The 23505-nt window shown below is 49.2% G+C and overlaps 1 protein-coding gene across 9 annotated transcripts in view; it reads left to right on the top strand.

Moving 5' to 3' along the window:
• FBXL7 (F-box and leucine rich repeat protein 7) overlaps positions 1-23505 on the top strand; it is a 195659-nt gene that overhangs the window by 123470 nt on the left and 48684 nt on the right. The window contains exon 1 of one of the 9 annotated variants that reach the window (XM_077353330.1): positions 22417-22663. The exons of the other annotated variants lie outside the window; for them this stretch is intronic. The gene's annotated coding sequence lies outside the window, so the exon portion shown is untranslated. Of the gene's footprint in view, positions 1-22416; positions 22664-23505 lie in introns of those variants that run through there. 9 annotated transcript variants of the gene reach the window in all.

Raw genomic sequence — 23505 nt, 5'->3', positions numbered from 1 at the left:
GATGGAGAAGGAATGGTTAAGGATCCTATGGACAAAAAGGCTGATTTTGCCTTACGCAAGGCACATGAGGCGGCAGCAATGGCACTGAGGGCCTCTTCGGTTTCTTCTATTGTTATGCGAGCAACCATTGTGTGGGCAAGGAAGATGGTGCAGCTCTTAGAGGAGATAAGGATAAACGCCTCCTTGAGGGTGCCAATAGGATACTGCAGGGCGTATCCTTTGCAGCTGATGCCACCTTAGATGCTGCTATTTTTAATGCCCGTACTATAGCTTCAGCTTCTGCTGCCCGTAGGGTGCTTTGGCTTAGAGCCTGGCAGGCGGATGTTTGTTCAAAGGTTATAGATACAGCCTATCAGTTTCAAGGGGAGAAGCTGTTTGGAGAGTCACTGGATAAGGTCTTAACTGACTCAAAGGAGAAAAGAAGGGGAATGCCTAGGTTTATTAGGAAAAACGATCGCAGGCCTTACTCTAACTATTCCTTTCGTAGCAGTGGATCCTTTCTGAGGAACCGACAGGATAGGAGACAGGCCTGGTCCCAGTCCAGACAGCAACCCCGGAGAGGTGGCTTCGGTAGAGGTTCTACAAGAATCAGCGATTTGAGAAGTCTGAGAGAGAGCCCAAGCAGTCTAAGGACTGACTATGCGGGTGTTCCGGTGGGGGACAGGTTACTACTCTTCGCACACACCTGGTCACAGTATGTCCAAGACAAGTGGGCGATGGAAGTAGTTTCGAAAGGCTACTCAATAGAGTTCCGGCATCCTCCACCAGAATTGTTTCTAAAGCCCCCACTAAGCACCCGTCCAGACAAAAGAGCGCGGACTTTAAAGGCCATTGCTCACTTGCTGAAGATAAGAGCCATAGAGGAAGTCCCACGGTCAGACCATTGAAAGGGTCTCTATTCGGTTTTCTTCACGGTGCCCAAAAGAAACGACGATTGGAGGGCGATACTAGATCTGAAACGCCTCAATCGAGCTGTAAACGTAAGAAAATTCAGAATGGAGACTCTTCTTTCAATCTAAGAAGCTATTCAACAGGGGGAGTATCTCACTTCATTAGATCTCCAAGAGGCTTATCTTCACGTGCCTATAAATCCCTCACACAAGCAATTTCTCAGATTTTGCATAGGGGGTCACCATTACCAATTTCGGGCCCTACCATTCGGCCTAGCATCGGCTCCCTGAGTTTTCTCCAAGGTATTAGTGAACCCCATAGTATTCCTGAGAATGCTCAAGGTACATATCCATCCGTACCTGGACGACCTGCTAATAAGGTCGCCATCGCGGGAAGCCGCCATATTGAACACCACCTTGGCGGTGGAGACTCTGCAGAAGTTCGGCTTCCTTGTCAACTTTCAGAAGAGCTCCCTGGCCCCGTCACAGAAGATGGAACATCTGGGGGTCATTATAGACACGCAGCAGAGGGCACTGTTTACTACAGAGAAGAGGATTCAAAAGATAAAGGACCTAGCCATTCAGGTCATCAACAACGTTTCCTCCCCTCTAATGTCCCTGGCGAGTCTGATGGGACTGTTCATTTCTTGCCTGGATACAGTCCAGTGGACCAGACTTCATGCGAGAGAACTTCAGATGTTCTTAAGACCACATCACATGAGCATTGTCTACAAGAGACAGGTCATGCTACAGGTTCCGGTGAAGGTGAAAGACAGCCTCCTTTGGTGGACCTGCGAGGAGAATCTCTCCAAGGGAAAGCAATTTATTTTGCCACAGGAGACGGAGATTTTTACAGACGCGAGCTTACGAGGTTGGGGAGCCACTTCGGGGAGCCACCTGGTGCAAGGTGTATGGTCCTCAGGCGAGGCCCTATTGCCGATCAATGTGAGAGATGAGAGCAGTTTATCTGGCATTGTCGAAGCTGAAAGGAACTCTGTTGAACAAGCCAGTACTGGTGAGAACGGACAACATAGCCACGAGGGCGTACATAAATCACCAAGGGGGCTCTCGTTCGATCAAGATGCACACGGAAGCCTTGAGGGTTCTTCATTTTGCAGAGTGACATCTCTTGTCCTTGAGGGTGGAACATGTCAGAGGAGTGGAGAACTGTCAAGCGGACTGGCTGAGCAGGTCCACTCTTTCAGAAGCGGAATGGTCTCTAAAGAAATCGATTTTTCGCAGCATCATGCAAAAGTTTGGGGTCCCGATAGTGGATCTTTTCGCGTCGCATCTGAATCACCAAGTTCCTCTTTTCTTCTCTCGCTACCTGCATCCGCAAGCGGAGGCGACAGATGCTCTAACATCTCCTTGGCCAGAGGGCCTTCTGTTCGCCTTTCCGCCAGTACCGGTCATCCCGCGTCTTCTAAGAAGGATAAGGGCACACAGTGCAGACGTGATCCTGGTGGCACCGTTCTGGCCGAGAAGACCGTGGTTTTCCACCATTCTACAGTTGGCAGTCACCGACCCCTTTCATCTTCCTCTAGTACCAGATCTGCTACAACAGGGCCCTGTCTGGCATCCGGATCCCGGCTGGTTCCACTTAGCCGCTTGGAGGCTGAGAGGGAACGTTTCGTGAATAAGGGATACACCCTCAAAGTAACCAACACTATGCTGGCTGCAAGAAAGACTTCTACTAACCGTATTTACGAGTATACCTGGGTTGGTGCAGAAGAAAAAAGGTTCCATTGTACTCACATTCGGTAGGGAACATTCAGGACGGCATTGATCAAGGTTTGAAAGCAGCCACATTGAGGAGGCAAGTGGCAACGATTGCTACGGTCATCCCCAAGGTTGATAGAAGAAGGTTGTCGCGGCACCCCCATATAGCCCAGTTTCTGAAGGGAGCTACCCTATTGGGACCTCCAGTAAGACACAGATTTCCGACATGGAAGCTTAATCTGGTACTCAATGCTCTGACAAAGAAGCCTTTTGAACCGATTGCGGATATAAGTCTAAAGTTCCTTCGGATGAAGGTTCTGTTCCTGGTGGCAGTCACCTCAGCCAGGAGGATCGGAGAGCTGGGAGCTCTATCTTCCAATCCGAAGCTGTGCACTTTTCGTAAAGAGAAAGTTACTCTCAGACTGGATCCAGCTTTTATTCCCAAAATCAATTCTACCTTTCACAGGCTCCAGGAGATTCAATTGCCTACATTCTTTCCAGACCTGAAGCATTGGTTGGAGAAGCTTTATCATACCTTAGATGTGAGAAGGGCTTTGAAAGCCTTCTTGATCAGAACGGCAGAATTCAGAAAGACGGAACTGATTTTCATTTCCATCACTGCCCCAAACAAGGGTAATAGGATGTCCAAGTCTTCGATCAGTAAGTGTCTGAAGGATTGCATCGTGGAGGCTTATAGAGCTGCAGGTGTCCAGGTTCCAGAGGGCATTGTGGTGCATTCGGTGTGCAGTGCTGCGACTACGGCTGCTTCTTTGAACCATGTTCCGGTGGAAGAAATTTGTAAAGCCGCCACTTTTGCATGGCATTACAAGATCGACAGATTTAGTTCAGCTGACGCAGTGTTCGGTACAGCTGTGCTCCAGGAGGTTATATCTTCGTGAGCAACTTCCCACCCTGAGGGACACTGCTCGGGGAGGTCCCAAGATGTCTTCCGCCTCTGGGGGAGAAAGACCAGTGGCCTTACCTGTGAGGGGTCCTTCTCCCCAGAGGTAAAGGAAGACATCTTCATCTCCCCCTAGAAGTTGCAAGTGATATGTGGTTCTCTTGTGTTGGCCTGTTAGCATGTTTTTGCTGTTCCTTTCTCTGTTATACCTTCCGTGTTTTAGGGTTTATGTTTGGTTGGGCGAAGTCCTGATAGCGATGGAAGTCTCGAACTGGAGAGAGAGAGGCACGCCCACTCAGAAGGCGGGGAAAGGAAAAAAGTGAGCCTGCCTCCCTGAACTGAGGACTGAAAACACCCAAGATGTCTTCCTTTACCTCTGGGGAGAAGGACCCCTCACAGGTAAGGCCACTGGTCTTTTTTCAGCCAGTCATAAAACTGAGCCAAACGATTAATCGCCTACTGCTCATTATCTAAACTATATCAAGTCACAAAGCTCTTTTTAGGCCTGTGCTTTCCAAAGGTTTTTTCTTTAAGTTCCCTGACAGCCCATTGTCCAAGAGAGAGCCAAAACCGAGGCCAGGGTTGAGGTCAGCACTTTCAGTATGTTGTACAACTGGCTGGGAAGCGCTTGCATGATTCTCTTGGACCACTATTGTTCTCTGTGTTGTTGGCAGGCCTCATCCCATTTTTATTTGCGATGGCAAAGGACCAGATGCAGCAACACACACCGACAGGGACTTGCCAGATTTTGCACAAACTTCATCTGGAAGCCTCTTGCCTGTGAAGCACAGGTTGGAGAAGGAAGCCTTGTGCCCTGGAGCCTCTGGCCCACTCTGTGTCTTGCACACTGTGCTCTGCGGAGGGGGACCCTCCTTCCCCTTTAGGGGAGGGGTCTGCAGAGGGCAGGTGTTAGAGTATCCTGCAGCTGTTCCTATTATTATTATTATTAATTATTATTATTAATTATATTTTATACTGCCCTCCTCTGTGGTTACCCACAGTTACCCTATACATAGCTCCAGTGTACAAGTGAGATATGGTATGCTTCAAAGGTTAGATTCAGTGGATTGCAACATTTGAACATTTAACTGTAACTTAATTTAATAGATTTTCAAGCTAAGGTTGATGGGGGGAGATGCTCTGTGGGGTTCAGTAGATGTTAACAGCACACTGGCCCCAATCAAAACTTGGTAGAAGCTTTTGGGCTGGAGGGCCTTTATATTTTGGACCAGGTTTATTAGATTTCAGGATTTTACTAGCAACTTTGGTCCATGGATTGAAATATTTTAAAAGCTTAGTAACACTTGTAAGCAAGAGTGCTGCTAGTTTTTGCAAATCCCAGATCCTCTGGCTGAGAGGCTGCCTTGAGGTGGTTCCCCCTGGTAGGATTTAGAGCTGAAAGGAGTAAAGGTCCTTTTCAGACATTTCAATCCTGCCCAGTGTTGGCCTACCAGCTGAACCATCATGGGAACACACAGTAACACGCAGCTGGTATGTTGGATGAACAGAGACTGGGTCATACTTCAAGGTGAGTGGCATGGTTAGTCCGTCTGGAGCAGCAGAAAAGAGCCGGAGGCCAGGAGCACTCACAGAATCGGTGGCCGGAGAAGAGCTTACCTGAGTCACATCACCTCATAGATCTCTGAAGAATACAGGTCTGAGGGTAGATATTGGCAGAGGTAGTCTGTCTGCAGCAGCAGAACACAGCCAGAGTCCAGGAGCTCCAGAAAGACTGTTTGAAAGTGTGGCAAAAGTGTCAGGAAGTCTTATGGAGACTCTGTAGGGTCTTGGTTAATTTGGTTAATCTTTAAGGCACAACGGAACCTCCTACTTGCTTAATTATTGAATTGACTGGCTCCTCCTCTTCCTCCCTAAAGGGGTCCCAAAGCAGCGTCTATCGTTCCCCTCCTATTTTACATTCGCCACATTCACTGGTGATGGAGAAGTTGTTCCCTGTTGACGCATTCCTCCCAAGGATCTGAGCAGGCCGCTCCTGGAACTGAGCGCTGGTGTACTCAACAAAACACTGAACACTTACTTGTTGGCAGAGGTAGCCAAAGAGCGATTGCTGCTTTGGCTTTTATCACTGCAGAACAGGGCCAAAAATATGCAGAATGAAATATAATGGGCTGCTAAGATGAAGTTTCAGGACTCTGGATTATACTGTTTTATCTAATGGATTTATGCAACTGTGGAAGTTACTTGTTCTTTTGACAAACTCTGGATGGATGAAAGATGTTTTAATTTAGCATAAATCTTAGCTGTTGATGATTTTCAGGACTATTACATTTCCTGGCCTGTGTGATTTCCATGGGCTTAGGCAGGGAGAAGGGAAAAGGAACTAATGCGAATGAAGATGGATTTGGAGGGGGAAGATGGAGGAAAACAGACAAGGAGGCAGACTGAAACGTGGAGGAATCCGGCAAGCCTCCGGAGCTGTGCAAGTGGTTCTTCATTAACCTGTTATTTGTCAATTCCTACCCAGTTCTTAAGGAGCTCACACGCATCCAGGCTTGCTTGTCTATGGCTGCGAAATGACTCTGCTTTTGAATGAACAAGATCTTTGTTTGGGGGCATCCTAATCTTCATTGTCCTTTCGTCTTTACTCCTGCACACAATATGCTTACAATACGCCCCTCTGTTCCTGGGCTCATTCACCGTTGTGATGTGTGTGCTGCTCCACCTGGGTGTTGTATACAGACAGGCCTTCTGCAGAGAGGGTTTTTTTTAAGCTCATGTCACCTGGAGACACGTCACCTCATGTCCCCCACCCCACCCTATTTTATAGGGCTGCATTTGATTCCACTCTAGCCAGAGCCTTCCCACTGCCAGAAAGAGTCCTGGCTGTCTGGCTAGTAGATATTGTTGATTGCCAGAAACCATGTTTTCCACCAGCCTTTCTTATCCAGAGGCTAGATTCAAATGGGGAGCCATGTTGGTCTGAAGTAGCACAATAAAACCAGAGTCCAGCAGGGGCACCTTGAAGACCAACCAAGATTTATTCAGGGCGGGAGCTTTCGAGTGCAAGCCCTCTTTGTCAGACTAAGAACTGACTACGGTTATGATGTTCTGATGCCTGGGTCCTCTACACTAGTGATCCCCAACCTGTAGGCTGCGGACCACATGTGGCCCTTCGACTAATTGGAGGAGGGCCCCGAAGGATGCATTCTCTCCCCCCCCCCCCCCCCGGCCCTTTACTTCATCCCACCCGGCCCTTTACAACACACTTCGGGTGTCATTGTCTCCCATCACTATTTCGTTGCAGAGAAACAAGCTCAGGGTTCCCATTGATTTGTCATTGTCATGAGTTAAAATTTCCATGAAAATAAAATGTTCCTTATGTTCATTGTTGTGGCGTGTCTGTATCTTATTTTGAAGGGATGTTTAACCATTACCATAGCGATCAGAGAGAGTTAGGGCAGTGGTTGAGAGTAGAGGAGTAAACTACCCCCCCCACCGGGCCTCAGTAAAAGGCGTTGAGTGGTCCCCAGTGATAAAAAGGTTGGGGACCACTGCTCTACACCAGTGGTCCCCAACCTTTTTATCACCGGGGACCCGTCAACACTTGACAATTTTACTGAGGCCCGGGGGGGGGGGGTAGTCTTTTGTCAAGGGATGTTGCCACCGCCTGAGCCCCTGCTCCATTTGCTTTCCCGCCAGCACCCCTGACTTCCCGCCACCCACTGGGGGCGCTGCCAGCAGTAGCTGCGCAGTGCCACACCAAGGGGGAGCCCCAGCCATGGCGGCCGCTGGAGAGCACCAAAGGTGAGCTGGTGGCCAAGTGGCAGGGCAGCCCCCGAGGCAGCAACCGGGGAGGAGGACAAGGAGGAGCCGCGGCCTGGTACTGACTGATCCACGGACCGGTTCCGGTCCCCGGACTGGGGGTTGTGCACTGCTGCTCTACAAGAGGAGGCCAGAACACACCCTGGCCACTCTGATAGCCCCCCTGCTGGCCACAACAGAGACATTCCTCCTACACAGCGAGACCCGTTCTCCCATCCCATTACCAGCCGCCTTTGCGAAACGGCATGGCTCTTTTGATGACCAACTGCCAGTTCTCTATCCCAGTGAAAGAACTTCTGTCTGGGTACCTGGTGCTTATATTAAGCCAAATGGAAGTGTTTCTGTACATGGGCCAAGGATCAAATCCTCTTCCACATCCAGTAGGAAGGGTGGCTCCTTCCTCAGTCTAGTTTAAACAGGCCTGTCACTGACCTGCATACAGGAATGCCAGTCCCACCTGGGGATCCCCTGGAATTAGACCTCATCTCCAGGCGACAGAGACTGGTCAGTTCCCCTGCTTAGGAGGGTGGGCTCCATAACATGAACTCCACTGAGGTCCCAATCCCACCCACGCCCGGCTCCCCCTGCCAGGAGGTCAGTGAGCTGCCACAGCCAGCTTTTCTTTTCACATTGAATCACAGAATCATAGAGTTGGAAAGGGCCATGCAGGCCATCTAGTCCAACCCCCTGCTCAACGCAGGATCAGCCCTAAGCATCCTAAAGCATCCAAGAAAAGTGTGTATCCAACCTTTGCTTGAAGACTGCCAGTGAGGGGGAGCTCACCACCTCCTTAGGCAGCCTATTCCACTGCTGAACTACTCTGACTGTGAAAATGTTTTTCCTGATATCTAGCCTATATCGTTGTACTTGTAATTTAAACCCATTACTGCGTGTCCTCTCCTCTGCAGCCAGCAGAAACAGCATCCTGCCCTCCTCCAAGTGACAACCTTTCAAATACTTAAAGAGGGCTATCATGTCCCCTCTCAACCTCCTTTTCTCCAGGCTGAACATTCCCCAGTCCCTCAACCTATCTTCATATGGCTTGGTCCCTTTTATTTTATTTTATTTATTTATCATACTTTTATACCGCCCTCCCCGGAGGCTCAGGGCGGTTTACATTATAACAGAGAACCATACATAAAACAGTCTGTAGAACATGTACACCAATAACCAACAATTGCAACCAAACACAACACAGTATAACAATAAACAATCATAACACAAACAGGTCCAGGGCTTGTTGATGGGATTCTGAGGGGGGTGGCTTATTGATTGAATTCTGAGGGGGGGTGGGGGGGGAGCAGGGGCCCTTGGTCGCTGTAGATTACATCTGGTCTCGGCCAAATGCCTGGTGGAGGAGCTCCTTTTTGCAGGCCCTGCGGAACTGTTTAAGCTCCGTCAGGGCCCTGATCTCCTCTGGGAGCTCGTTCCACCAGGTAGGGGCCAGAACAGAGAATGCTCTGGCCCTGGTCGAGACCAGACGGACTTCTTTAGGGCCAGGGATCCTTAGCTGATTGGAGGCAGTAGAGCGCAGAGCTCTTTTGGGGGCATAGGCGGGGAGGCGGTCCCTCAGGTACACTGGGCCCTGACCGCGTATGGCCTTGAAGGTAATTACCAGAACCTTTAGTCTGATCCGGAATTCAACTGGTAACCATTGCAGCTGATGGAGAATAGGCCGGATATGGGACCTCCACGGTGTTGCCGTGAGGATCCTGGCTGCTGCATTTTGAACTAGTTGTAGTTTCCGGGTCAGGGCTAAGGGCAGGCCTGCGTAGAGCGAGTTACAAAAGTCCAGTCTAGAGGTGACCGTTGCATGGATCACTGTGGCTAGGTGTTCCGGGGCCAGGTAGGGCGCTAGTAGTTTGGCTTGGCGGAGATGGTAGAATGCCAGCCGCGCTACCTTTGTGATCTGGGCCTCCATTGTCAGGGAGGCGTCCAGAATCACGCCTAGGTTCCTGGCAGAGTGAGCCGTAGAGAGCTGCACGCCTTCCAGGGTAGGCAGGCGCGCTTCCTCGCATGGGCCCTTCCTACCTAGCCACAGGACCTCCGTCTTTGAAGGATTGAGCTTCAGACGACTCTGCTTGAGCCATCTCGTCACTGCTTCCAGGCAGCTGGCTAATGCTTCTGGGGGAGAGTCAGGGCGGCCATCCATCAGGAGGAAGAGCTGGGTGTCATCTGCATATTGATGGCAACCCAGCCCAAACATCCGTACCAGCTGTGCGAGAGGGCGCATGAAGATGTTGAATAGGATAGGAGAGAGGACCGCTCCTTGTGGGACTCCACAAGTAAGTTGCCGGCGGCCTGATGTTTTCTCTCCTATTGCAACCCTCTGTCCACGATCCTGGAGGAAGGAGATCAGCCATTGAAGGGCTGTCCCTTGTATTCCAGCATCGATGAGGCGGCGAGCTAGAAGCTCGTGATCGACTGTGTCGAACGCTGCTGAGAGGTCTAATAATATCAGCAGTGCCGACCCGCCTCGATCCAACTGGCGACGGAGGTCGTCCGTCAGGGCGACTAGCGCTGTCTCTACCCCATGGCCAGGCCGGAAGCCAGACTGGGATGGGTCTAGGACCGAAGCTTCTTCCAGGTATTCTGTCAGTTGGTTTGCGACTGCCCTTTCTATCATCTTGCCCAGAAACGCTAAGTGAGACACGGGCCTGTAGTTGTTAGGCTCTTGTGGGTTTAGAGATGTTTTTTTCAACAGTGGACGTACCACAGCCTCTTTCAAACCCTCCGGGAATTCTCCTGTTGTTAGAGATAGGTTTATTATCTCCTGGAGGGGGCCCATTATCTTTATGCCAGCTGTTTTCAAGAGCCAGGATGGGCAAGGATCTAGTGGGCATGTAGTTGGTCTTGTTGTCGCTAGAATCCTGTCCACTTCAGTCAGCGTGAGTCGTCTGAAGTTACTCATAGTTTTCTCCAAAGATGGCCAAGGGGCCTCTAGTTCACTTTTTGTATCTAAGGTTGGAGGGAGGTCGTGGCGGAGTGTCGAGATTTTGTCCGCAAAATGACTCGCAAATGCCTCGCAGCTGATGTCCAATTGGCTACTGTTTTGTTGCCCTTCAATCAGGGCAGTGAGGGATCGAACTACCTTAAACAATTGAGCTGGGCGTGAGTCTGCAGATGCGATGGTAGCCGAGTAAAAATTGCGTTTTACTGACTTCACCGCCATCTCATAGGCTTTCATCTGCGTTCTATAAGATGTTCTCGAGGCTTCGTCACGAGTCTTCCTCCAAACTCGCTCTAGCCGTCTCAGTTCCCGTTTCTTGTCGCGAAGCTCCTCGGTGTACCAGGGAGCTCGCTTGAGACGGGGGCAGAGAGGGCGTCGGGGAGCTATCTCATCAATGGCAGTCAGCAGTCTGTTATGCCAGTCACTGACCAGGCCATTGAGAGAAGTGCCGGGAGGCATTGGTTCCCGCAGAGCATTCAGGAATCCTATTGGATCCATAAGTCTCCGTGGGCGAGCTAAAATTTGCTCGGCGCCCAACTGAGGAGGTGGTGGGAGCCTTAGCCGAGCCTTTAGAGCATAGTGGTCTGACCATGGCTCGGCTGTTGTTGTGACCAGATCCACATCCAAACCTGCGCCGAAAATAAGATCCAGGGTGTGACCTGCTTGATGGGTGGGGCCAACAACAAATTGCGAGAGCCCTAGTGTTGCCATGGATGACACTAGGTCCTGTCCAGTTCTAGAGGACAGTAGCTCAGCATGGACGTTAAAGTCCCCCAGGACTAGTAGACTGGAGAACTGTAGCGTCCAGGCCGCCACCGCCTCTAGCAGGGCAGGCAGGGCATCTGGTGGTGCATTGGGCGCGGTACACTAGCCAGATGGCCACGCTCTCGGTTGATCCCCATCCGAGGCCAACACATTCAATGCCTGGTATTGCCGGCGCAGGAAGGGTTCTAAAGGAGAAAGCCTCTCGGGTTAGGATTGCCACCCCTCCTCCCCGCCCCGCTGTCCGGGACTGGTGGAGGACAGAAAACCCAGCAGGGGCTAGATCTTTGAGGGCAACCGTTTCCCCGTCCCTGGTCCAGGTTTCTGTCACGCACGCCAGGTCCGCTCTTTGCTCTACAAAGTGGTTTTGCAGCGTAGAGGTTTTGTTGTTTATTGACCTGGCGTTGCACAGCACCAGTGTCAGAGGCGGGTTGTTTACCTTTGCCTCCACCCTAGTGTCACGAGGGATGGGGCGGAGTCTGGAGGGGGCTCAAGTATGGTTGATTTTCGGCCCCCTTGGTTTGATGTATCTCCGCCATCCGCTGTCCCTGCCTTTGCCCCTTATTATTGGGATCCCTGACCCTAGCAAGGCCCCTGCTTTTTCTCCTTCCTCAGTTTTGCTAGGCATTATGAGCTCTATGGACACTGTTGGTTCAATTCTTAGTTCTATGGTTTGGCTGGGGTTGATTGTTGAACCCCGGTTCTGTCTTTGTGTGTGTGAGTTGTGTATCTGTGGGAGGTTGGCCCTGATCGCTAATTACAGCCTCTCAGGGCTTTCCGGTTCCACTTGTGTGCAGTTATGTGCTGGGTGTAGGGTGTGTGTCGTTGTGGGTGCCTGGAGGGGTGGTCCCGATCGCCTGTTGTGGCACCTCAGGGTTGCCCAGTCCAAGGGTGTATGATGTATGAGTGGCCTGAGTGTTATTTCATGTTGGATTGTGGTTGGAAGTTGTGGATTGGGTGGTGGCTAGTTGGCAGTTAGGGTTGTTTGGTGAGTGGAGGGTAGTTGATAGGTTGGTTGGATTAATTGCTTTGGCTGGGTTCAAGTAACTTGATTTTTTGGAATTTAATTGTTTTGGGTAGGTTGGGGTAGAGTTTAGATTGTTGGGGTGGGGGTTGGTTTTTGGGGGGGTTCGGTATTGGGTTAGAATAGATTAATTGATAGTAGTTGATTGTATATGGTGGGTGGGTGGGCAGGTGTTAATTTAGTGTGAAATCAATCAGGATTAGTTGATTGTATTGGTTTGGGTAGATCTGTTGGTGTCAATTTGTTGTTTTGGCTGGGTGGGGGTGTTGGTTAATTTGGTTTGGTTGGGTAGATGGGTGGGATGGGAGGAGAAGTTAATTTAATTTGGAGTCTGTTCAGTGTGGGTTGGTAGTTTGTGAAGGGAACTCTTCTTATTTCTCTCCTGTCTCTCTCTTCCCTCTTTTTCCTTTTTTCCCTTCCCCCTTGTTTTTCTTTTCTTTCTCCCCCTCTCTCCTTGTTTTCTCCTTCTTTCCCCCTCCCCTCTTTTTTGGTCCTTCTTTCCCCTCTTCCCTTCCTTTTCCCTTCTTCCCCTCCCCTCCCCTCTCCTCCCTTTTTCCTTTCTTCCCACCCCCCTCTTTCCTGTGCATAACACAATGTTCCCGTCTAATTCTTTGCCGTTGCTGGTAGTTTGGCCGGTGTCTTCTTTTTCGCTCTCTCTGTCCTCTCCCCTTCCTCCCCCCCCCCCTCCGTTTTCTGTTTGCAGTTTCTTTTCTTTTCTTTTTTCCCCCCCGCTTGATTATCTTCCCGCCCTACTTGTTCCCGCTCAATTTCTGACAGATTGTTTAATGCACCTTCCCCCTTCTTGGGTGGGGTTTTCGCTGTTTAAGATCCTCTCCCTCCCCCAACTAATTTGCTTCCCGCTCAATTATTCCCGCTCAATTTTCTTGACGTTTGTTTGGTATCCCTTCCCCCCTCTGGTGTGAGTAGCGTCCGTCTGTATCCCTCTCCCTCCCCCACGTAATTATTATTATTATTATTATTATTATTATATTTATATTTATACCCCGCCTCCCCCCGAAGGCTCGATGCGGCTTGAGACGCTATTCCTTCCCAAGACCCCCAGTCGTTCGTGGGCAGTCTGCCCCCCCCTCTGGGCACAAATCAATTTAAATCATTTATAATTAAATAGTTAATCAGTTGAATTAATTAAGTTGTTGTCTGTTTGAGTCTTTTTCTTTCCACTTCACGAACCCCCCCCCCCGCCCTCCCAAGGTTCAGCACCTCTCTTTCCTTCTTTGTTCTGGCTATGCGGGTGTTCCTTTTCTTCTTTCTCTTTCCCTTCTCCTTACTTCAATATACCGGCCGGCTGCAGCGGGGCCCCACGGCGCTGTGCTCCTGGCGGGCTGCAGCAAGGTTCTGCGAAGGTGGGGAGGCTTTAGATGAAGGCCGGTTTTTCTTGGCCGTGGCTGGGCGCGCGGGTGGATGGCGGCCGGGGCCGTGGGCGGCGGTTCAGCGTGATGGTGGTGAATCAAACAGCGCACGGGTGGTGGGCTCGGCGCAGCGGTGGTCAGCGCGGCAATGGTGGAGCGGTCGGGGCACGGGTGGTGGGCTTGGCGCAGCGGCAGTGGGGTGGCCCTGGCAGGAGTCGGCTCAGTGGATGTAGCGGTCGCAGCCGACCGGCCTGTTGTCGTAGGATGGGTCGGTGGCGGTCCCGCAGCGCTGGCCAGTTGTCCAGCTCTGTTCGGATGGTGCACGCAGGGCCAGGTAGTGACGGTTGCTGTCCGGCTCTGTCTTGGGGGGCTGCAGAGGGACTCTTGCAACGGCAGCCTCCGTTTCTTGATGTTGGTAGGCTGCACCAGGTGGTCGACTCCTTCGGTCGCCTCCGTGGGCTCTACGCTCCCCCAGTCGGGCTCAGAGTTGCTGTCGCTTCCCTCCGATTTTCTGGTTAATTTCTAGTTGAGTTCCTTACCGTGTTTGTCTTTTGTATTTTGATGTTCTTCTTGTTTGTTTTCGGCTTTTGTTTGTGGGGCTTGAGGTCTCGTTACGTTCTTTTAAAGTTTCAATCGTTCCTTGTTTCGGTTCCGTTCCTTTGAGGTTTCTGTGGCTGAGTGGTGGGATTCTTTTTTAATTAATTTTTTAAAATTATTATTGTTATTTTTGATCAATTTGGTTGCTTTTTGATGGTTGTTCTTGGGCTAGGCCTGTTTAGGCCTGTTTAGGCCTGTTTAGTTGTGGGAGCAGTCTGATTTCATGACTGCTCTGGCCGCCGTCTTGGCCGCCCCTTAGCCCCAGATCATCTTCGTCACTCTCCTCTGTACCCTTTCAATTTTATCTACGTCCTTCTTGAAGTGAGGCCTCCAGAACTGCACACAGTACTCCAGGTGTGGTCTGACCAGTGCCGTATACAATGGGACTATGATATCTTGTGATTTTGATGTGATGCCCCTGTTGATACAGCCCAAAATGGCATTCGCCTTTTTTACCGCTGCATCACACTGCCTGCTCATGTTTAGTTTACAATCCACAAGTACCCCAAGGTCTCTTTCACACACAGTGTTACCTAGAAGCGTATCCCCCATCCAGTAGGCATGCTTTTCATTTTTCTGACCCAGATGCAGAACTTTACACTTAATCTTTATTAAATTGCATCCTGTTCTCATTTGCCCATTTTTCCATTGTGTTCAGATCTCATTGAACTCTGTCCCTATCTTCCGGAGTATTTGCCAGTCCTCCCAATTTGGTGTCATCTGCAAACTTTATTGATGAGTAGTCCCTCCACCCCCTCATCTAGATCATTAATAAATATGTTAAAAAGTACCGGGCCGAGCACCGAGCCCTGAGGTACCCCGCTACTCACCTCTCTCCAGTCTGATGAAACGCCATTGACAACAACTCTTTGAGTGCGGTTCTCTAACCAATTCCCTATCCACCTAACTATCTGAAAATCCAGATTGCAGTCCTTCAATTTATCCATCAGAACATCATGGGGAACCTTATCAAAAGCTTTACTAAAATCCAAGTAAACGAAATCAACTGAATTTCCACGATCCAGCAAATCTGTTACTTGGTCAAAAAAGGAAACGAGGTTGGTCTGACAGGACCTGTTGGAGACAAATCCATGCTGACTTCCTTGGATCACCAAATTGTCCTCCAGATGTTTGCAAATCACTCCCTGGCTGCTCCATTATCTTGCCCACAACAGAGGTCAGATTCACTGGTCTGTAGTTTCCCGGGTCATCCTTCCTCCCTTTCTTGAAGATCAGGATAATATTTGCTCTCTTCCAGTCCTCCGGGACATCTACAGTTCTTAAAGAGGTCCCGAAGTTGATGGAGAAGGGTTCTACAAGTTCTCCGGAAAGTTCTTTGAGCACTCACGGGTGCATTTCATCCGGCCCAGGGGATTTGAACTCATCCAGTGCAGCTAAATGCCTCTCGACAACCTCTCTGTCCATGTCAACCTGCCACCCAGACACTATCTCTTGGCTACTGCCATCTCTAGATGTGCCTAAACACTTTGACCTGTGGGAAAAAACAGATGTAAAATAGGCGCTAAGCCTTTCTGCTTTCTCTGCATCTTCCGTTAGAATTGTCCATCCACACCCAACAGTGGACCTATTGCCTCCTTTACGTTTGCTCCTCACATAACTGAAACATCTTTTCTTGTTACAATAGGCTTCCCTGGCCAATCTTAGCTCACTCTCAGCTTTGGCATTTCTGATGATTGCTCTGCAGTGCCTAGTAACCTGTATGTACTCTTCTTTAGAGCTCTGTCCTTCCCTCCATTTCCTGAACATTTCCCTTTTCTTTCTTAGTTCCTCTTGAAGTTCTGTGTTCATCCAAATAGGCTTCTTAGAGCTCCTGCAGTGTTTTCGTCTATCTGGGATAGTCATTGATTGAGCATGCAATAGCTCTTGTTTGAGTAGCGCCCACCCTTCACAAGCTCCCTTCCCTTCCAGCATTCTCGTCCATGGTATGACACTCATCATGTCTCTGAGTTTATTAAAGTTTGCCCTACGAAAATCCAGCATCCATTTCTGGCTACAAGCTTCCTTGGCTCCCCATCTCCAAAGGAATTCTATGAGGACTTGGTCACTTCCCCCTAGGGTCCCCACCTCCTTCACCTCATCCACCATCTCTTGCCTGTTGGTCAGTATTAAGTCCAATATGGCTGAATCTCTTGTGGATTCATCTACCATTTGATAAATGAAATTGTCAGCCAGGCAGGTCAGAAAGTTGCATGACTGAGGACGCTTCGCGGAGTTTGTCTCCCAGCACACATCTGGGAAATTGAAGTCACCCATGATGACAAGGTCCTGCCGCTTGGATATTTTCTCAAGCTGCTCACAAAGTGCAGCATCCACATCCTTTCGTTGGTCAGGCGGTCGGTAGCAGACACCAACCACCACACTGTTTGTTTTTCCCTCGCGTATTTTCACCCAGATGCTTTCCACTGTAGATATACTCTCCTTCACTAGAATTTCCTGACAGGTAAGCCCTTTCCTCACATACAGTGCCACTCCTCCACCTCTTCGATCTATTCTGTTTTTTCTGAACAGTTCATATTATTATTATTATTATTATTATTATTATTATTATTATTATTATTATTATTATTATTATTATTATTATTATTATTATTATTAGATTTACTCCCCGCCATTCCCTTGAGGCTCGTGGTGGGTTACAACATCCTAAAATCCCCATTAAAACCCCATTAAAACAATAATTACATTCCCAGCATTAACAACATGGCAAGATCGGCAACTCAACTTCCCCCCCTCCCACTACTCGCGGGTGGAGAGGAGGTCCTGATGATATTTACTTCAGGTCCTGATGGTGTTTATTTCAGGTCCTAATCCCAAATCCCAGAGGGGGGGCATAGGTCTATATTATCAGCCTTGGCCTCAACCGTAAACCTGGCAGAAGAGCTCCGTTTTGGAGGCCCTGCAGAGCGATGAAAGATCTCGCAGGGCCCGTAGCTCTCCCGGGAGCTCATTCCACCAGACGGGGGCTAGGACTGAAAAGGCCCTGTCCCTGGTCGAAGCAAGGCGTGCTTCCCTAGGGCCGGGAACGTGCTTCCCTAGGGCCGGGAATCCATCCACCATTACATTCCAGTCATGAGAATCATTCCACCAAGTTTCAGTGATGCCTACTAGATCATACCTTTCCATCAGCATGAGAAGTTCCAGCTCTTCCTTTTTATTGCCCATGCTTCGGGCGTTAGTATAAAGACATCTGAATCCTTTTACTTTTGCGTCCCTATGAGCTGGCCTTGCCAGTTGGGCTGCCCCCGATCGGTCTTCTTCCTCCCTATGTTGAATATCTCCTTCCCCTTGTGGCTTCAGTTTAAAGCTCTCCTGATGAATCTCCCCAGGTTCCTGCCAAACACATTCTTCCCCAGCTTCGATAAGTGCAGTCCATCAGGTGCTAGTAGGCCTTCCTCAAGAAAGCCTATCCCATGGTCCCAGAAACCAAATCTCTCCTGCCGGCACCAACTACGCAGCCACTGATTCACCTCCATTATCTTCCTCTCCCGACGCAATCCTCTTCCCTTGACAGGCAAGACTGACGAGAATATTACGTGTGCCCCCATTTGCTTGAGCTTCCTCCCCAGATCTTGATAGTCTTTTTTAATAGGAGCAATGGTATTCATGGACATGTCATTTTTCCCACATGGACCATCACAAATGGGTAGTGATCCGTAGATTTGAGGAGTTTGGGCAGCCGTTCTGAAATGTCTTTAATTTTCGCCCCTGGCAAGCAACACACCTCTTGGGTTAGGGGGTCGGGCCCAGCCACATGGCGATCCATTCCTCTTAGCAGGGAGTCTCCAATTAACAGTACTCTCCTTTTTTTTTTCTTCTCAACTCCATTTCCTTCTATCTCCATGGCCTCTTCACTTTGTCTTAGACTTTGTTTTGGGACCTCTTCCCTCGTTGACACTTGCACCTCCTTTGCAAGGGCCTGAAATCTATTCTGTAGCTCCAAAGGCCCCGAGAACCATCTCGCTCTACGCCCTTGAGTCTTTTTCCGAACTGTCTGCAGAGGCTCCGTAATGAGGTCAATCCCCTTATCCTCTTCAGGACTGGTTGTATCCTCTTTATTCCGAGTTGCAAAGCTCGGGTCTATGAACTCCTCCCCTTTCTTAATTTGGGTCAGAGTAATAATGCTGTCTTCTAATCCCCTAATCCTTTCCTCCAAAAGTCTTATCAGCTTATACTTGAGGCCGCTGTAGTCCATCTTGTCTTCTGGGAGGAAGGCAATCATGTCACACTCACTGCAGATGATGGGATGAGTGTCCTGGAGGTCCATTGTAACTTCTAGGCAGTGCAAGTACTAGGGAAATATAATCTACTGATTCTAATTGCTCGGCCAAGAACCCCAGAGCCCTGCGGCTCGCTCAAAAGGCTCGCGCCTCTGGCAAGGAGCAGCCCTTTTTAATCCTCCCAACAATTACCCAACAATCACCTCACTCAGCACCACAATAGCCTCTCCTGGTCAGCAGCAACACTCCCCAGTAGCTCTCTCCAGGTGCTCTCAGTTGTCTGAGCTCCTAGGACTTTGGTACTAGGGGGGTTCCCCCAAACTTCGCTGCTGCTCCTCCGTAGGGTAACATCCAAAGTCCACTTGGACCCAGATGCAGACACTAGGACATTTGTAGAGCATGTTTCTTCTCTCTAGATAGCACAAGGCCATTTAGGGCCCTGGTTTGGTTAGCAAATGGTCAGCCTGATCGCTAGCTGAATAGCCGCAAGTATTAAATTGTGCTCTGAACTAACCTGTGTCGAGTGTGCGCTGCAGCTCCACGCTCATGCGGATGATGCGCAGCTGGCCTTAGAGCTTCCAGCCGTGGTATCTCCTTTGACTGCTTCTGCAAGGCTGCAGCGTGGTCACCCTCCTGCCCCTTGCCAAGACACCACTCGATAGACACAGACACTGGGGGAGATGCAGCTGCCGGAAGAGCAGCCCTGCGAGGTGTTTTCAACAGAGAACTCAGACCCGTCCTCCTTAGACTGGCCTGCCAGCATGCTGATCTCTCATTTGGTACGTCAATGATAAAAAAACAGGCTTGCACATCTCTGTAACTGTTGTTCTTTGAGTGGTCAGCTGTGCCATCACACATTCCTCTCCCCTGCCCAGCAGCAGAAAGGAACTGAAAGATGGGTGCTTTACCCACTTCTGATAGGAGGGAGGGCACCGTTTACAGCTAGAAGGAAATGCAGCCCTGGTTTTTAAAGGTCTTTTAGAAAATGTAATTCCAACTTAAAGGTTAGGTTTCACGAACTGCCAGGAATTCAACAGTTTAGGATGGGTTTTTTTTTAATTGAATCTGGCCATGGGTTTAGAAATGTCTTTCCCTTGGCCCTCTACTAGTCCATCTCATCTCCCCAAATCTCCAGCACAAGAGGTTGCCCCTCTCCAAGACAGCCGGGGACACCAGACCGGAAATATGTGGAGGATCCAAAAGGGAAAACAGCTGACATTCTTCATTCAGGGAAGTGTTCATTCAGGGGATTTTGTTCTACCAGTACTTCCCTACTGTCATTCTGAACATTAAAGTGGGATGGCCCTTCATATTTTTAAAGCTGTGAAATGAAGTCTGGGTCATACACTGATTTTTGGTCCTATTTTTCTTGGAAAAGTATTAAGCTGCAGAAGGCCATAGCTGCCTGGCATCCTTTTTGTTCGCTGAAACCAGAATGAGAATTATTTTAAGAGCCCCAACTCAAGAGGCAAGCCCCAGCTGCTGTCCCGTGTACATGTGAACATGAAAATCTGCTGGCACAGGAGGCCAGTGCTCAGGGCCAGGTGGGACTTCTGCCTAGAAGGGTTTCTGATTGGCCATTGGAGATCTGATTGGCTGTGCTGTGGGTGTGTCTTGAAGTTCATTCCTCTCCAGCACAAGGATCTTTACAGCATGACTAAAGGTCAGCTGTGGGTATCCAAGGAAGTATTTTAAAAACAATATGTGTATTTAAAAAGGCATCATGCTAAACCGAAATTGAGGCATGAATTCACTCCCTTATATTTTGTCATTGGCTTTGCCTCTTACGACAGACTCAAAAATTTTGGGAACCCCCATATCTGATGGGATGCCTAGTGAGATAAAGTGTGCAAAATCTGCAAAGAATAAGCAGAATACTGGCCTTTAGCATGCCATTGTTTCCAGTGGCAAAGTTTTAAGGAATCCCCCTCCCTCTGACAATCCGCTCAGAAGCTGCCTCGGCTCCTGCAAGGCCTGTTTTGTTCCCTTTGGGAGAGGACAGAGCCAAAGGCCTTCCTGCCTCCCTGGCCTGGGCCGCCACAGAACAGGCTATTCTTGGGCACCCACAGTGGGGATCCAGATGGGTCAGGGCAATAGGCGTTGATTCAGGTGGAGCTAGTTTTATGGCTCTGCTATTCGGCCAGACAAAACAGCCCCAAAGGCAGAGAGCCAGTTCTCTTTCCATTCCTTCTGAGCCTTTGTCTCGCTACAAAGGGGTTGGCAGCAGACATCCCTATCCGTGCCAAACACGAGTAAGCACGTTGAGATATGACACATCCCCGACTAAAAATGAAAAAAATCGCAACCTACAGCTCAGTTGCCAGAGACCGCCAAGCTGCTCATAGTAGACACAGGGAGAACTTTAATTAGCATTTCATAGAATCATAGAATCATAGGGTTGGAAGGGGCCATCTAGTCCAACCCCCTGCTCAGCGCAGGATCAGCCCTAAGCATCCTAAAGCATCCAAGAAAAGTGTGTATCCAACCTTTGCTTGAAGACTGCCAGTGAGGGGGAGCTCACCACCTCCTTAGGCAGCCTATTCCACTGCTGAACTACTCTGATTGTGAAAAACTTTTTCCTGATATCTAGCCTATATCGTTGTACTTGAAGTTTAAACCCATTACTGTGTGTCCTCTCCTCTGCAGCCAACAGAAACAGCATCCTGCCCTCCTCCAAGTGACCACCTTTCAAATACTTAAAGAGGGCTATCATGTCCCCTCTCAAGGTCCTTTTCTCCAGGCTGAACATTCCCAAGTCCCTCAACCTATCTTCATAGGGCTTGGTCCCTTGGCCCCAGATCATCCTCGTCGCTCTCCTCTGTACCCTTTCAATTTTATCTACGTCCTTCTTTCCACCTGCCTCTCTTGGGGTTTCAGACTCACTAACAGTATTCGTACAAAAAGGCTGTGGTTGAATGTAAGCTGATAAGTAGCTTCCTAGTCATACTTCTCTACAGCTCCATCTTTTATCTCTTGAGATTTGGAGTGGATTTGTTGGATTGTAGCAGCAATGGACAAATGAAGCATTTTACCTTACAACCAAGCCAGCGTGAAAGTCTTCCACATGACCTGTGTAGGCTGGCCTTGAAGAGAGAAAACCCATCCCGAGCAGGGGAATTCCAGGCAGTCTAGCTCAAGAACTGGTGCCCTGGGGAGAAACAGTGGTGGTTGGTGGTACTAATACACTGCTGTGCTAAAGAATATTGGTAGGTCCTCCTTGGAAACATAATTCCTTGCTAATATGGTACATATATCTGCTAAGCTCCTTTAATCGCTTAATCCCGTGGCATTCTGCATCCCCATGAGAGATGCTGTAATTATTAGGTTTAATGTAAACTGAGATTTTGGTGACTTGGTATGTTACAGCTTCAGAGTCATAGAATTAATAAGGACCCTTCAACTGTTTCATGTTGAACTCAGTTTCTAAACCAGCCAGGAGTCTGTCAATCTCCATGTGGGTCAAGTGCTGTTAAGTCGCAGCTAATGTGTGGCGACCCCAGCCAAGGGCTTCCAAGGCCAGTGAGAAGCAAGGGGCTTCCTCTGCAGAGTCTTCCTTGGTGGTGTTCCATCCATGTGCCAATCTTTATAAGCTTCCAAGATGTGGAGACGGGGCTGCACCAGGCCACCTTCCCTCTCCTCAGTCAATTTAATCTCTCTTTAATGAGAAGAACAGTATGAATGGAACCGCTCTCTTTATTCCACTGTTTACTGAGGAGCACCAAAGGCATAGCTTAGAATCATAGAATCCTAGAATCCTAGAGTGGGAAGGGGCCACACAGGCCATCTAGTCCAACCCCCTGCTCAACGCAGGATCAGCCCAAAGCATCCTAAGGCATCCAAGTTTGCTGTAAAGGACTGCCAATTTACATGCAAGGAACAACCCAGGCAAAAATGTTCCATGTTTTCCTTTATTTTCATTCACTGCCTGCTTTACCTTACCCAAATCCTTCATTTGTTTGTCTTAGTAAATGTGCTCTAATACTCCTAGTGCTTTTCCGTTAAGAAACGGGTACCCTGTGGAAAATGCGAATAAAACTAACATACGTTTCCCTTCATTCAACTAATCTCTGGGTGGTCACTTACTGCAACTCTTACAACTGGTTTGTGAGGTCACTTCTTGTTTATTCTGCTCTGGCTTCTGGCCGGAACCCTTGCCTTGAAGGCCATCACACACGCACACGCACACGCACACGCAAGGGGCACATCCAAGGCCACTGGCCGAGACTTGTGCTCTGCAGGAGCCAAAGCATCCTGATGACTCATTGGATGATTTGGTCGATGACTGGAATAGCCAGCCTTTGATGAAATCACTCCCCGATGCCCTCTTCCCCCCTACCTGAAGCCAGCCCTCTAGGACACTGGGGAGCTGCGTGAGAAAAAGTGGGAGCTTAGACAACTTGAGCAAGTTTAGAGGAAGACTCACTACAAGGTAATGAGAACGTCTCACAGGATGCTTATGAGAGCATATGAGAGGGCCGTGAAGGTGGCCTCCTCCCCTCCAGGCTAAACAGACCAAGCTCCCCAACCTTTCCTCACATGTCTTGGTCTCCAAACCGCTCACCCTCTATGTTGCCCTCCTCTGGACACGCTTCAGTTTGTCAACATCCCTCTTCAACTGGGGTGCCCAAAACTGAACACAGGACTCCAAGTGAGGTCAAACCAGAGCAGAGTAAAGCGTGATCTGGACACGAGATTCTGTCTGATACAGCCCAAATTCCCATTTGCCTTCTTAGCCACTGAGTCCCACTGCTGACTCATGTTCAATGTATGGTCTACTAAGACTCCTAGATCCTTTTTGCACATGCTCCTGCCAAGACAAGTCTTCCCCCATCCTATGTAGACGGGTTTTGCTACCTAAATGCAATACTTTACATTTGTCCCCATTGAATTTCATTTTATTCAGTTTAGACCAGTTCTCGACAGGGATCCGGATCTTTGTCTGGCATCAATCCAATCCCCCAAGGTGTACATATTATAATGGCTTTCTCATGCCTTCTGGCCTTGGCGCAGAAGAGAAGACTGGTTTGACCCTCCTCAAAACATTCCCTCTCCCAACTCATGGAAAGCTACATTCTGGAGAGGAACATACTGCCCTCTTGATAAGAACCAAGGGTCAAAAGCAGTCAAACCAATATGCAGAATTATGGTCAATTTCTAATAACTGTATGATCAGTCAGAGGGTTGCAATCACTTTCTTTACCACCAGGCCATCAGGATGATTCCTCTTCTTGTCTCCCAGAGACCCTTTTGGAGATGGGCGGCCTAGGAATC

The sequence above is a fragment of the Paroedura picta genome, chromosome 9 (genome assembly GCF_049243985.1).
Source record: "Paroedura picta isolate Pp20150507F chromosome 9, Ppicta_v3.0, whole genome shotgun sequence".
Taxonomy (NCBI): domain Eukaryota; kingdom Metazoa; phylum Chordata; class Lepidosauria; order Squamata; family Gekkonidae; genus Paroedura; species Paroedura picta.
The sequence above is the reverse complement of the archived record's forward strand: the minus strand, read 5'-3'. Positions and strand labels throughout refer to the sequence as shown.